General features: G+C 52.9%; 1 long non-coding RNA gene across 3 annotated transcripts in view; it reads left to right on the top strand.

Moving 5' to 3' along the window:
* The window catches only part of LOC106506052, a 34869-nt gene continuing 22736 nt past the window's right edge, over positions 3663 to 15795 (top strand). For all 3 annotated transcript variants that reach the window (XR_002338698.1, XR_002338700.1, XR_002338697.1), the window contains exons 1-3: positions 3663 to 4477; positions 4983 to 5078; positions 11940 to 15283. This is a non-coding gene — a long non-coding RNA (uncharacterized LOC106506052). The remainder of the gene's footprint in view (positions 4478 to 4982; positions 5079 to 11939; positions 15284 to 15795) is intronic.

Here is a 15795-nt window from a genome sequence, read left to right as displayed (position 1 = left end):
AGCCCCAGAGCAAGACGGTCCTCTCTGTTGCTCTGCAGGTGACCCCAAGGCCCCATAGGTGACATCTCAAGGCCCCATTACAGAGCAGCAGGGGCACACAATTAAATTCAAATGCTCATCCATTTCCCCAAAAGCATCAGCATTTTCCAACCCTTTTATGGATTTCTGAGGAAAGATAAAATGCAGCTGTTTTGGCTCCTGAGCCAATGAAATAATGTGAGGTGGCCCGAGTTCTCTCCAAGGAAATCAGCAGCTTATTTATTTATTTTTGACTCCAGAACTTCTATCCCAGTCTCATAATGAACTTGAGCTTCTAAACCTGCCCCTTTATTGCCCTGGCCCTCACCTCAAACCACTTTGGGGTGACTTCTTTGTAGACACTCAAAAGCCTTCTGGCGACGTGACCGTTGTCAATTTTTATGCTTCACTTTCCTCTTCTAAAAAAACGTGGGTTGCCTAACCCCTGGGTCCGGCAGGATCCTTGGCACAGTTAAAAGAGGTTCTGCAGGCCACAGCCTCACAGAATGCCTAGCACATCGTAGGTCCTCAATTATGCCACGTGCCTGCCTTTCAGATCTCTTGGGGGTTAAGGAACTCATATAAAGCGAGCTGCCTGCTGCTACTCCTGTTGGGCCCCAGATGTTGCAATTTCCTTTCCCGTGAACACAACCCTGGCCGTCACAGGCCTAGGATGGCTCAGGGTACACAGGCCTCTCAGTGACCTTGAGACTGGTAGGGCCAGCATGGGCACTGCCACCACCACAGTGATGGCCAGCCTTCCTGTATGTGTGGATTAGCCCAGGGTTGTGCCAGCAGGCCTCTGCTACTGCACCTTGCCCGGTCACTTCCTGAGAAGAGCCTTGCTTCAAAACGCCTGGAAGTGCTTGCTCTCCTTTATGTCCCAAGCTAGTCTTCATTTTGCTGGGATCCAATCTTTGATGTCAAGAAGCACAGAAAAGTGGGAGGAATCTTGAGTGCAGGCAGCATCCTCCTTCCCATGTTCCCTGACAGCTCACCTCTCACCCAGGCTCCCTTCCCAGCTGGCGCGCCCCGTAGGTGATGGGTTACCTGTCCCTGCAGCCTAGTGGAGACCAGGTGGAACACCCATGGCCAGGTGTGGCAGGGGACCACTAACCCAGATGATCCTAGGGCCTCTGGTATGGTTATTATCCACTGCCTAAGCCAGAGAGCTCTTTTCGAGTTTCTGGCATGATAACCCCATGAAGTGGGTTGCATCACATGTCCCCCAAAAGATATGCCCAGTCCAAACCCCCAGTACCTGTGAGTGTGAAATATCCCCTTATTTGGGAAAAGGGCCTTTGCAAATGTAATTGAGTTAAGAATCTTGAGATGAGATCATCCTGGATTTAGGGTGGGCCCTAAATCCACTGGCTGGTGCCTTATAAGGAGATAGAAATCTGAGACACAGAGACACGGGCCAGAGCCGGTGAAGATGGAGGCAGAGATTGGAGTGATGCGTCTACAAGCCAAGGACCGTCAAGGATCGCTAAGCGCCCAGCAGAAGCTGGATGAGGCAAGGAAAGATTCTCCCTAGTGCCTCGGGAAGCATGGAAAGCCTGCTGATCGTTTGGTTTGGGACTTCTGGCTTTCAAAACTGTGTGGGAATAAATTTTTGCGTAAGCCACCCAATTTGTGATCATTTGTTACAACAGCCCTAGAAGACTAATGCACTATAGAAAGTAGCATAAAAAGTTTAAAATAAGGCGACTATGCATGTGTTTGAAGTGTTTTCAGTGTGGTAGGGCGATGAGGCCCCCTGAAGGAGTGGGAGGGCCCTGGGGATGCCTCAGGGTTCCGTGGAGGCTGTGGGGACCGTTGAGGCCCACAGGCCGGGCGGTCAGTGCTGCTGGTGGGAGGTGGCCTGCATCTGAGCTCTGAAGGATGCTGAGCATCGGTGCAGACCCAGGGTGCCTTGCCTGGGGGTGGGAGGGATGTTTGGAGGTGGACATTGGAGTGCTGTGTTTGTGGAAGGTGGGAAAACATTAAAAGACACAGAAAAGATGCTGGCTGTCAGAGAAGTGTGGGAAATTAAGCCCCCCTCTTATTTATCTCCCTTCAGGCCTACGGAGCTCTCTACTCATCCAGGGGCAGGTAGCGTGGAGATTACTGGGCTCCAGGCCTGGATCCAGTGTGTTGGGAACCCAGAGGGGAATTATGCCCTGTCCCCTCCTGTCCCCTCCACAGGGAGGTCGGAGTCAGTGAGGTGGACCCAAGGGGTGACAGTCACAGACAGACGCAGGCAAGATGCCAGGGGATTGGGGGAAGGAGGCTTCTCCCTGAGCTGGGGTGTCCAGGGAGACTTCCTGGCAGAAGTGGTGGATCTGGTTCCATGAAGTCTGGAAGTGTGTGTGTGTGTGTGTGTGTGTGTGTGTGTGTGTGTGTTGGGGGGTGGGGGTACCTGGATGATCTTTGAGCAGGAAGCCAGGGGATGATCCAGGGAGTGTGATGGGGCCGTGGGTGTGTACAGGACTGGAGGGTGAGGGGCAGAGCAGTGGGTTGTGGGGGAGGGGAGATGCAGGCTCAGCTGGAGGATGTCTTCTGAAATGCTTTGTGACGAAATGGGTGGCAGGGTGAGCACATTATGGGGACCATGACTCAGGCTGCAGAGTCCGGAGAACCCAAGTGTAGCTCGAGGGCACCGTATCTTTGTGGTGAGGCTGAAGGCAAGGCTTGCGAGTACTCTTTCCTGGCCAGACAGATGACCAGACGGCCACACACACACACACACACACTCAGACCCACACAGACTCACAGAGAAGCCTTTTTCCCTGACTCTGTCCTCCCCGCCCCCACCTGCTTCTTACTTCCTCCTCTGCTTTCTCCCTACTGTCCCCTCCCTACTCACAGGGAGGGCAAAGCCTAGCCCCAGACAGCAGCACATGTCCAGCCTCCCAGACAGCGTCAGCTCTTCACAATGGCCAAGGCAGAGAGGGACAAGGTACGCAGGCAGGCACTGACCCACCAAGACACTGAGACACACAGACCCCAGTCACACCACAGCACAAAGAAAAGTGCTGGGGCACACACATCACACACACTGACCCATGCAGGGAGGCACATAGAGGATGCGACACCCATCCCAGGGCACACACTTGCAGACATCCACACCCAGACACTCACCGGCATATACACAGACTCACATATACACTCTAAACAGAAAGATACACACACAAGGAGATCCTCAGACACACACACACAAAGACACACAGATGCATAGTCAGATCAACACGGGCAGAGCCACGGAGACAAAGAGGCTTTGAGCGAGACCAGCCCGCCCCAGAACCCACACATCCCAGCTTTGCAGTCCCCCTAGGAACCCTCTCAAAAGCCAGGAGAAATTCCTGGGATATTAGCTAAATTTCAGACACAAACATTCTGGTCTCCCTCTCCAGATGTAATGCTCGTGGAAACCTGCACAGCCCTCCCTTGGCTGGCCCCGCAGGCCCCCACTCCCTGGCTTCTAGGAACGTTGCCATGTGGAGACAGGGCCAGACTCAGGAAGGGGGTGGTCCCGGAAGGTGGGGGGACCACACCGGGCAGGGAGCACAGGGCCACATTGGTGGGGCTCTCGACGCACTGGGGGGGATCCTGACAGATGAGGGCAGCAGGCAGAGAGGGAAGGGGCAGGTAGAGAAGGGGGCCTCCTTGCAGCAGATGGGGGCACTGCTCAAAGTCAGAGATGACCTGGTCCTGGGGATGCACGGAGAGGATCTAGACTGGAGTCAGATGCCCACCGGGAAGCTTGGCTCAACATAGGGGCCCTTGCAAGGACAGGGGCCTCACTCACCTTCCTATAGACACACTGGCCACCTCTCAGCTCCAGGAACATGGCAAGTCCTTTCTACCTCAGGGCCTTTGCACACACTGATCCCTCTGTTACAGCCAAAGCTCAGTGCATAGCAAAAGCTCGAGTGTGGGTCCTGTCTCTTAGGCCACATATGCCACTTTAAAGTCTTCAGCCGCAGTTTCCATATCTAAAATGTATTGAAAATGCATTTCTCTCACAAGGTTCTTGTGAGAACAAGATGAGACAATGAACATAATTGGGCTTTGGCAAATATCCTCTCACCTCATGTGAGGGCTGCATGATCTTTCTTCTTAACCCCCCAGTGAGAATGGTGGTAACCTTGAGTTAAACACAGATGGCTCCGGAAACACATGTCCAGAAGTGTCTGCCTAAAAAGTATGCTTGCAGAGGTCCTGTGAGGTGTCCTGACTCTTGGCCAATGGCTGCAATTCCATTGTTCTTATCACAAGCCTGTATCGTCAACTCAAAGCCCATTAGAGTCATCAGTCCTTCACCTCTGCCTGAGACACAGACAGTCTGCAAATCTGGATGCTTCACGTCTCAATCAGCCTCACATCCACCTGTCCAAGCACCTGAGACACCGGGACCCAGCAGGGCACCCACTCAGTGGCATCTCCCAGGACAAGCCAAATATCATCCCCCCACTGAGTAAGTCACTCCCTCTCCATCTTCCGTGCTGGCTTCCTGCAAAGGGCAGTAGCTGCTGAGGAGCTCGGCCTCTTGCAGGGTGGCTGACTGCGGGCAAGTGACTTAATAGCTTTGAGTTTGGGTTTTTGCATGTTTCCCCTACCCCACATATTTCCCTTAAAAAACATGGCTCACCTTATGAGCTAGACCCTGACAGTGCTCTAGGCACATGGCTGTAACTCAGTAAATGGTGACTGCAGTGACGATGATGATGATGAGATGAAGTAAGAAGAGCTCCCCAGGTGATGGTGGGATGGGAGCTTGTTGCCCTGCTCAGAGACTGCTGGGTCTGAGACACAGGCCTGCCTGCCTCCCGCCCGGACAAGGCTTGCTTTTGCAAGAGGCAGCTCGTTATGCGGGAGATATATGTCCTGTCGTAAAGCGTTTAATATTTTAGCTCCTAATTGCGTTACCAGAGACAGACAGCTGTTTATCCTCATCACTCTCCCATTGCTGTCTTTGGCAGGACCCACTGGGCCGCTCCAGGTGTTTCCTTGCCTCCTCTTCTGAAAATTCGGGACTGCCATACAGACACCTCCCGGCTCTTCTGTGTGGTCAGGCGGTGAGTGGTGCCAGAATGCAGGGGCCTATGCTTGGAGCCATGGGGGGTTCCAGATGTCCTGTGTTCCCTATCTGCCTCCTCCTACCTGCCCCTTTATTAAGCACCATGGCATCCATCAGCTCATCTGATTTTCACAGCAGCCCTTCCAGGCCAGAACAGCTATTATTGATCCCATGATACAGAGGGGGAACTGATGCTAGGAGAGGTTGTGAATTTCACTCATTCACTCATTCATTCACTCATTCAGCCGTCCTTTTGGTTGGAGCAGCGTTGTGAAAGGCACTAAGGACAGAGATATGAGTAAGGTGTAGCCCCTCACCCTCAGGGACCCATGGCCTTGCACAGATGGAAGGTGGCAATGACCTGACCACCCTTGGAGTGTCTCTGTCTCCCTAGGCAGTGCTCACTGGCAGAATGCTAGTTCTAAAACATGGGCCAAACTCACTTCTAGAGCTTTGGATGGGCTGATCTCAGTGTAAAGCCCCAGACTCTCTGCTAAGCTTTCTAGTCTCCCACCATCTTCACCATACTGAGACCCGTGGAACCTCATGCTTCCCAACTTGCCACACATGTGACAACCCCACTCACTGCCCACCCAACAGCCATGCCTTCCTTCTACTCACCTGTCTTCCCGGCTCCCAGAGCTCTGATGCTGTGGGGGGTGGGCAGAGACTCTGGCACCTATCCTGTCAGCAGCCCCGGTGTAAACTGATCATGGTTATCCTAACGCCCTTTGCAGGCACCTCCCAGTCTTCCTCACAGGTGGGGGTGACCAGCCCATCAGTGAGAATAGGGGACAGTTATGGACCAAATGTCTGTGCCTCCTTCAAGTTCATACGTTCAGACCTTAGCCTCTTGCCCCTGATTGTATTAGGAGGTGGGGCCTTTGCGAGGTGATAAGGTCGTGAGGCTGGAGCCTCATGAATGGGATCAGTGTCCTAATAAAAGGGACCCCAGCGAGCTCGTGTTCCTCTTTCCCACCTGATATTTTAAGAAGTTGGCTATCTGCAACCAGAAGGGGACTCTCACCGGAACCCGACCTTGCTGGCACCCCGATCTCAGCTTTTCAGCCTCCAGAACTGTGAGAAATATATTTCTGTAGTTACAAGCCACCTCGTCTATGATGCTTTGTGATAGCAGCCAGCACGGGCTTCAACAGGGGTATGTGCTGGAGAATTTCAGGATAGATGGAGTCTCTCCATCCTCTTCTTTGTATCTTGAGCTTGGTTGTAAGCAGATGAGATGTTCGGAGCAGCAGCAGCCATCATTTGATCAGGTGATAACACACCAATTGCAAAAAGCCAGTACACCAAGAAGAGCTGAGCAGAAATGTGGGTGAGCCCGGGTGTTTGTGGGCATCAGTGGCCTAGGACCAGGCTGCTCCCAGGTAGTGAGGGAGGAGATGCCTCTCAGCTGATACCACTGCTCTTAGGGGCTCACTGGTTTGCACTGGATACATCCTAGCAGACGCCTGAGTCAGCCTCTGCCACCTCCTGTCTAGAATGCCCTCTCCTCTGGTTTCGTTCTGAAAACTTTTTCTCACCTTTTAAGACCCAACCCGAGTCCTTTTCTGAGAAAAATTTACCCCATCCTGACCACAGCGTCGAGCGCCAGGTCATCAGAGCCCCTGTGATACTGAGTTCAGCCTGCTTGTAGTCTCCGCCTGCCATGGTGGGTGCTACCTGCAGTCATACCATTCACAGGGCAGTGGGTGCCACAGCCAGGCCCCCTGCTTGTCCTGGCATAGCCGCCTGAGGAAGGGATCAAGGGCCATTCTCTCTCTAGGCAGCTGGGGCTGGGGCCCGTCACAAACTAAGCCCCGAGCAGGGCCTGCTGGGGGATGAAGTCATGTGGAAAAACACTCAAGTTAGAACAAAACTGTCTTTCTGCAAATGACTTCATCATGTCGCCAGAAGGCTCGGATCACTCCACCTCTCACCTTTTCCCGCCCGCCCATGGGAGCGGGAAGACCAGTTCCTCGGGTCCTGTTACATCACTCAGGCAAAAGTAAACGTTACCGAGACCCACCCACCAGGGGCTGGAGAGCTGATGCCTTCATCTCCCTCCAGAGGCAGGACTTCTCTGACCCCTCAGGCTGGGAAGGCCTGGAGGGCAAGCTGGGGCCTCCTCTACCTCTGTGATCTCAGGGCCCTGCTTAGAGACCAGCAAAAACATAAAATAATACAAAACCCACTTGTGGAGTTCCCCTTGTGGCTCAGTGGAAATGAATGCAATTAGTATCCATGAGGATGCAGGTTCGATCCCTGGCCCTGCTCAGTGGGGTAGAGATCCTGCGTTGCTGTGGCTGTGGTGCAGGCCGGCAGCTGTATATCCGATTCGACCCCTAGCCTGGGAACTTCCAAATGCCACACCTGTGGTCCTAAAAAGCAAAAGCAAAAAGAAAACAAAACAAAAAAAAAAAAAAGAAAAAAATATACCCACTTGCTCAATGCATGTGCTCATGAATTCTAGAAATAGTCAGCAGGTCTTCTGCTCTTTCTGCCAGGCATTGTGAGGGCTCTGGGCTTCTGCTTGCAGAAAGAGGAAATAAAGGTAAGAAGGAGAGCAGGAAGGAAGGAGAACATTTCTCACTGGGGTGATAGAGCCCAACAAATTAGGATGGGCCCTGAGAGAGGTGTAAAGAAAGCTGAGTTCTAGTTCTTACTCTGGCAAAAATACACTTCTCTTCATCAGCTCCTTGAGCAGAGCCTCTTGATGGTGGGCACCTCGGGATCTAGGAGGTCATTCCGGCACTCTGGCAGTGACAGTCATGCAGGGGAATGGACAATGTTGGTGACACGAGTTACGGGTTGGAATGGAGGTGTGAACAAGGTGGTGAGGGACCTGTGGGAGGAAGGGCCGGGGGGGTTGGCCAAGGAGGTGAGCCTTGAAAGATGAACACAGCAGGCTGCCTAGGAGATGGTGAGAAAGCTTTTGAGGTGGCAGGGTGCTTAGGAAAGGGCAGGCAACTCCCTGTTTGGGGAGCAGAAAGTACATAAACTAAGTGGCCATAGGTAGGGCTGGCAAGGCAGACTGAGGGCTGGGTTAGAGAGGAGTAGAGGTTGGGAACAAGGGGTTATTGAAGAGCTGAAGAGTAGAGTGTGCATTTCAGAAAAGCTGCTTTGGACCAGATGGACTGCATGACAGAAGGACCAGCCAGGAGGTCTCGGGAGTGGTTCAGAGGCCAGAGGTGAGAGGGAGATGGCCTGGAGTAGAACAGTGGTAATGGGTGGAGGAGAAGAGGAAAGAGATGGTAATGCCCATCGGGAGAACTTGGGACCACCAGGGTGAGAGGGAAAGTGGGATCTACTGATGTTCTGGTGTCTTAGGTTATTAGTTAAAATTTTAATTTTAATGCCATGACAGAGAAACTCAAAATAACTGTGGCCAAAATTGTGGTGAAAGATCAGGTAGGCAGTCTCAGGCTGGTATGGTGGTTCCATGATCATCAAAGACCCAAACTCCTTCCATCTTGTTGCTCTACCATCTTCAATACCCAACCTTGATCATATGGCACAGAATGGCTGCTCCAACTCCCACTGTCACATCTGTATTCCACCTGGTAAAATGAGGCAGAGGAGGAAGAGGGTGGGGTGTGCACCTTCTTTTCAAAGATAGGACTTAGAAATCTGCCATTAGCCAAACTTAGAGGTAATACTGTACAGAATTGTAAGGGGTGCTGGGAATTGCAGGCTGCCATATGCCCAATTAACACTTCTTCCATTGTGGAAGAAGGAGAGAAGGGATCTGGGGAGGAAAAACTAATAATGTTGTGCAAACACACTGGCTTCTCTGCGTTTGATATTTCCTATTTGTGAAGTATAGTCTGTGCAGAGTCATACTTATTTTTAACCAAATACATGTTAAATATCATCAAATCTCTGCCAGCAACATGCTATGTTATCCCTGGGAAAGTGAGGATTGCCCTATTTGGCCTTTGTTTTCCCAACCATTGAAGGAGTCATTGGAAAGTACTTTTTTTTTTTTTTTTTTTTTTTTGTCTTTTTGCCTTTTTCTAGGGCCACTCCCACGGCATCTGGAGGTTCCCAGGCTAGGGGTCTAATTGGAGCTATAGCCACTGGCCTACACCAGAGACACAGCAACGCGGGATCCGAGCTGTGTCTGCAACATACACCACAACTCATGGCAACGCCGGATCCTTAACCCACTGAGCAAGGGCAGGGACCGAACCTGCAACCTCATGGTTCCTAGTCGGATTTGTTAACCACTGAGCCATGACAGGAACTCTGGAAAATACTCTTAACATAGACTCTGTGGGGCTTGCTGAGGGGGCTAGAGGGGTCTGTGAATACTGGATGCGTATATGCTCAATTTGGGGGTACACATTTTTCTTGGGGGAGAGTCTATAGCTTTCAACAGTTTTATAAGAGAGTTATGACCCTAAAAAGTTGAGTAAGAGAGTGAAGGTGTTACTCAGGGCCTTCCATACCCACATTGTATGATTCCTTTGTACCAACCTGGTAGCATACACTTGGAAAGGAGTCCAGGGGAAAGAAAAAGGCAATTGAGGGGCAGTAGGGCTGTTGGAGCATGTGGTCCAGCCTCATCCTGACAGTGACCACATGTCATAGGTGTGGTCCCCCCTCCAGGCCCCTCCTCTCCAGTCCTGGCCCTGACAGAGTGGGGATTTGGCTGGGCGCACACCTGGCACACTCTGCCTCATGTCTCCCAAGCAGTTCCCAAAGCTCCCAGCCAGGAGCCAGTTAGGATTTCAGAGGCACAAGTGAGCCGCTGTGCTTGGCCTGCCAGGTGAAAAGAACAGAGCCCGCTTTAACCAGACGCTTCTCACTTGGTATCAGCTTTCGCTTTGCAGGCGATGTCTCGGACCGGGAGCAAACCTGTCTCTCTGTCCGGAGCCAGGGATTTGATATTGTCCTGAATGGAGGTTTTCATCCCCCAGCTAGTCGTCTGCCCTCCATGGCGCCTGCCACCGGTGCCAGGCTTGGCACGTGAGCCCCCAGCTATGGGAGGAGTGGGTGGACAGGGCAGAACTGGGCTCGGTGGCGCCCACTCCACCCAGACGTGGTAGAGGGAGAAGGAGCAAGGGGACAAGCGGAGTTCTGGCAGGATGCGGGGCAGTTACAAGGCAGGAAGGTCCTGATGTACGGATGGTGTGCGCTCCTCAGAGATTTATCTATGGCCCATGGACCAGCCAGACTCAGAGCAGAATCACTGACCACTGTTGGGATGGTACAGACTAGAAACAAGGATTTTATCCAAGGAGACTGGGCAAAGAGAAAAGCACGGTGGCACCAAAACACTCAGAGTCGTGATGAGCATCTCCAAACACAGAGGACGGGGAGGGAGAGGACTGCAAGGCAGCAGAGGGACCACCCTGATGTGCTGGGAGATGAGGTCAGGAAGAAAGCCGTGCTGGTGGAGGAGGCATGGGTGGCCATGGAAGCCCCAGCTGAGAGCTCTGGTGGCTGTAAAGTGGTACCTTCACCCCAAGAGAGCAACGCCAGCAAGAGAGGTCAGGGCTGGGTGGCAGGGTGTGGCCCTGTGGCAGCCAAGGAGCTGGATGCAGGCCTAGCATCTTGACAGCTGGCCTGCCTGTGGGCCCTCCGGCCTCTTCCCCCTGCCCGGAGCTCTTATTCAACACAGACTGGAGACTCTGTTCCAGCCACCTTTGACTGTAGGTGTGGGACCAAGGAGAGTGGCCAAAGAAAAACAAAGGGGAAGAAGGGAACGGCTGTGCTTTCAAAGAGCCGCACACACAGGCTGGAGTCCTGGCTGCAAAACCCAAACTTGTCAGTTCTCTGGTTGCAGCCTGTGTGTTCAGGCAAGAACTTATAAACACCAGGGCACTGAGGACAGCTCAGTGGCACCACCATCTACCACGTGTCCATGCAGGCCTAGGTCCTGGGATGGGTGTGGCCAAGGCAGAGACAAATAAATGCCTCTGCCTGCCTCCAGAAAGCTCTTGTCAGGGTGGAATCCAAAACGGCTAAGAGCATCCTGGAGGTCGTCAGGCAAGAGGGCTGGCCTGGCTGTTTTGAATTCCAGCCTCATAGTGTTCCTGGGGGAAGGTAGACACCCCCACTGGAGAATGTAGAGGTTCAGAGAGGCTAAGTAACCTGCTCAGGACCACACAGCTGGGTCACGTGGAAGTGAATGTTAAACCCTGGTTGTCTGACTCCAGTGCCTGCCTGCTTCCACGAGAGCAGACCCACACTCTCCTCTTTGGGAAGGGTAGTAGGGAAGGCCACTGGGGGTGGCTCGAAGCCGGAGGGTGGAACTGCTTACAGGCCCTTCCAAAGGATGTCTGCCAAGGCACAGAAATTCTTGATTAGACAGACAATTGAGAAGATGAAAGCACGCTCTATTTAAGAGCCACCCACAGTGGACAAGGTTCCAGGTTCCGTGAGGAATTTGGAGACGAAGGGGTCAGACTCTGTCCCACCAGGAGCTCACTGACCAGTAGGAAACAGATGGCGAAGGCGTTGAGAGCCAATCCCCAGGCAGCAGGCCTGACAAATCTCTGTCCCTTCTGAGCAGGGTGACTGGAGGTGAGAACCGGCCCCTCTCAGAACCTCTGTTTCGTTCTCTGTAAAATGCAGGTGGCTGTACCTGATGTTTTGCCTTGTGGAGATTGCAGAAAATAACGTGTGCTAAATGCAAGGCCTGAGTGCCGGAACAATTACAGTGGGGATTCGCTCCCATTGCGGGTAGAGTTTAGCAGTTAAGAGCAGTTCTGTTTAAGGACTGTAAGAAAGTCACAAATAAAGGGCTCTTGGGGTTCATGGGTGGGAAGAGGGCAGGTGGGGCGGGGAGACTCGGGAAGGGCTTCCTGTCTTGCTCTCATTATCGTGTTTATCTCCATAATCCTCTTGTTTGAAGCCCTGTCCATCTTCCTCGCGCTGACTCTCCAGACTCTTTGGAAAGAGTAAATCCGTGTGCAGAGCACCTGGCTCCAGAGCTTTGGGGCCTCAGGTACGGCCACATCCCCATCCCAGCAGCTCTGGCTCAGAGGCCTTCCGCGGGGTCTCAGGGCCAAGGCTGGTCGAGTGTTCCTTGCCCCACAGGCCCAGCGTGGAATCTCGTTTCTGCCTTCTGCAGAGGGCAGCCTGGAGAGCGCCTCCCGCCACCTGAGAACCAGAGAGGATGCGAGGAGCCACCGAGAGAGGTCCAGGGCCCAAGTTAGCACTGCCACCTGGAGGTGTGGGCCAGGCCCCTTGCCCCTCTGGGGCACGGCAGAGCCCTATTCCCCTGGCCCCCGGCTCTACAGCAGAGGGGGCCAGTTGTGCTGGTAGGGCAGCCACACCTGCCTGATGAAGTAAGAGTTGGTGGGTATACCCTTCAGTCCCTCAACCTCACAGACAGATCCCCCGGGGGAGCGAGCCAGAGACACACCTATTCACCATTTCATGCTTAATTTGCTTATCTGTAGTCACTGTCCTGTTTCCTGTGTCCCCACTGTGCCCCCAGGCTGGAGTCACCTCCTAGAAAAACTGCTTGCACCCAAATCCTTGTCTTAGGGCCTGCTTCTGGGAGCCCAACTGCAGAGCCACACGGGACTGGGTCACTCCGAGCCTGGGGGCCAGCAGGGAGCTGTGCTGGGAGATGCTGTCTCCATGGCCTTGTGGCTCCAGCGTTGCCTGGCTCTTCCTCAATGTGGCTGCCTCACCCCCATACCCAGGGCATGGAAAAGTCAGGAACTTCTGCCTGTGGTCTGGCTTGTACAGTGACCTTCTGCTCCCAGGACGTAGCATCCTCCTCCATGGGAAGACCGGGCAGTTGGGAAAAAAATGAAACTGCTTGGGGCCGGCTTCAGGAGGAGCAGGAGGGAGCTCTCACTCACCTCCTGTGAAATGGGTGTGCTGGCTTTGTATTTAGAGAGAAGGCTGTCAGGGGAGAGGGGAGAAAGGGCTGATTCATCAGTTTCTAATGACACTAATAGGCAGCATCTGTGAGCCCTCCTGAGGCTTCATCACAGGAGGAAGGGGGTGATTTTCTTGCTGCGGCTTCGACATCAGAGTCCCCATCTCCGCCTCCCTGAAGTGTGTCAGGCACTGGCTTTTCACAGGAAAGCTGCCTGATGCCAGGGCAAAAAGCAAGTCATAAAATATTCATCTGCTGAGGCCGGAGAATGGAAGCGATCGTGTCCTCCTGGAGAGGTAGAGTCCTAAATTAAAGCCGTGCACAGACCCAGAAAAAAGCACATGCCCGACCAGCAGACAGTCCCAGGCACATGTGGGAACTACACAGCCTCGCATGTACACAAAAGCAAGTGCCTAACATGCACACATGCACACATATGTGTACCAGTCACACACCTATGCGGCACTCAAGCCAGCGCTGAGGCCACATGGATGCCACATGGGAGCACGCACGCACAATGCACGTACATGTGACCCCCACTGAACGTGAGCACCCACTCACATATCTATTCCGGTATCATTGCAATGAAATGCTGACATCTTAGCTGGTGTACTGGGCACAGAAGAGCCCATGACCCGGCTCTGACTTTGGAACTATAGTCGCCTGTCTGGCTGTCCTGGGGAGGCTGGGAAGAAAGCAAATGCTGTGCCGGGAGAAGTGTGACTCAGAGGTAGGTTACACAACTCCATCCTGCCTGTGTGCTCAGCCCAGGATGGGGCCAAAAGGAAGAAAGCTTGCAAATGTGAAAGTGGAAAGGGCTGCTACATTTCTGGAAGCTTCCACATACCATGTTGCTTGTCTGGGCTGGTGGAGGCTGAGGCTCCCTGAGGGCAGCATGTGGTGCTCCTGCACTGTCATGACCCCAGAGGGGTGGGGAATCACCTTCCCACTAGAGCCAGACCTACTCCTGCCTATCTGACCTGCCACCCAGGGCTCCAGCCCGCCTGCAGCGACAGCGGCTCAGACCCTGGGCTCTTAAGGTAAGCATGTATGTTGGCCTGGGCTTGCAAGGGTGATTCTGCCTTCAGATTGTTCTAGAAGCTCTCTGATGGAGCAGCTCACAACGTAAGACTGATGCCAGACCTAATTTTTTGAAACCACCTCAGTTCGCAGACCTCCTGAGAGAACGACAATGTTCCAGGTCCTTGGGATGCTGCGCTTTTCCCTTTCTCCATTCTGCAACTATCCCCTGAACATATACCGGGAGCTAGGGCCTGGGGTGACAGAGCTGGCTGCCCTAGGATCCCACCTCCTACAAGGCAAGCAGACAAGGGCCAAGAGACTATTGCTGTTTGCTCTTGGAGAAGGGGACTCTGATTCTAGGAGATTAAGAAGTTGGCCAAAGAGCTAAGTATGTGTTTGAGTGGGTGGGAGGTGGGTGGGCCAGGCGTTGGAGGATGGAAGGAGGAGATTTAAATTCGGAGCAGAAAAGCAGCATTCACAAAAAGAGCACAGCTTCCTACAAAGGCAATTATAGATCAGGGGCTGCCAAACTACAGTTTATGGGCCGATTCCAGCTTACATCCTGTTTTTGTTAATAAAGTTTTATTGGCATGCAGCCACGGCCGTTCGTTTATGTATCATCATTGGCTGCTTTTGAGCAACGATGGCAGAGTGGACCAGTCACAGCATGGCCCTCAAAGCCTAAGATATTTACCATCTGACTGTTTACAGAACACATTTGCCAACCCCTATTCTAGATCGATCAGTTAGATAGAACCCATTGTAGAATCCTCAGAACACCCATAGACTATCTAGAACCCACTGCCTAAGTCTAGAGCCCAGCACGGTTTTCTAGAGCTCCCTGTAAGAATAACATTTGTGTGGGGATTTAGCCGTTTACAGTGAGCTTTTGCATCAATTATCCCATTTAATCCTTCAACAAGCCTGTGTGAGGTTAATGGTAATTTTATCCCAATTTTGCAGATGAAAAAACTAAGACAAAGGGAAATAAAGAGACTTGCTGAAGACCACATGGCTGGGGACAGCCGAGCCCTGGGCAGCCCGATCCTAACGTTCCATGCTCTTTCCACCACATTAACCTACAGATGTTTCTCTGTCACACATTCCACCACCGAGCTGCCCTCCCTGACAAGCCATTTCCCTCCTCCTTCCTAACATCTCTGCTGCCACTGAGGAAGCCTTTTTGTCCATTGTGCTGCCTTAGTGGGAGAGAGCGTTTGGAAGAGAATCGAATTTCCTTTCTGCATCTGTGTGCTGGTGCCCAGTGCACCCTGGGACGCTAACGAACAGTGACAGATGAGCTTCAATTGGCTGGCGCGTGTGAGGAACCACTGGACCAGGTAATTCCAATCCACCTCCTCAGAACTCCATCCAGGAGGGAGCCCGGGGTGGCAGTGACGGCGCTGCCCTTGGGGCCCAGGGGCTGCTGAGAGAAGGCTGTCAGGGACATGATGGTGTCCCTCCGGGAGGGATGGGCACCCTGAGAGACCTCACCCTGCCCACCCCCCGCCCCAGCACAAGACCGCTGTGTTGTTGCTCATTTATTTTCACCGGAGCTACTCTTAATGAAATTACCTTCCATGTATTAGATACAAGGACCTAAGATGTGGCTGTGTTATACCAGGATTCAGAAGGTCTACCCCCGCCACGCACAACACACACGCCACACACACGCACACACACACATACACGTTTCCTGCAGCTCTGTGCTGCTGCTGACTGGAGCTCTGCATGCTGTGGGTAACACATTTAGCTCGATAAAATATAATATACGACGGGATCATATTTAACAAGGAAAACAGGGCCCGAATGGACAGAGGAGCAGTGTGGCTGGGTTGCCATGGAAACCCCT

Source organism: Sus scrofa, chromosome 14 (genome assembly GCF_000003025.6).
Source record: "Sus scrofa isolate TJ Tabasco breed Duroc chromosome 14, Sscrofa11.1, whole genome shotgun sequence".
NCBI lineage: Eukaryota > Metazoa > Chordata > Mammalia > Artiodactyla > Suidae > Sus > Sus scrofa.
The sequence above is the reverse complement of the archived record's forward strand: the minus strand, read 5'-3'. Positions and strand labels throughout refer to the sequence as shown.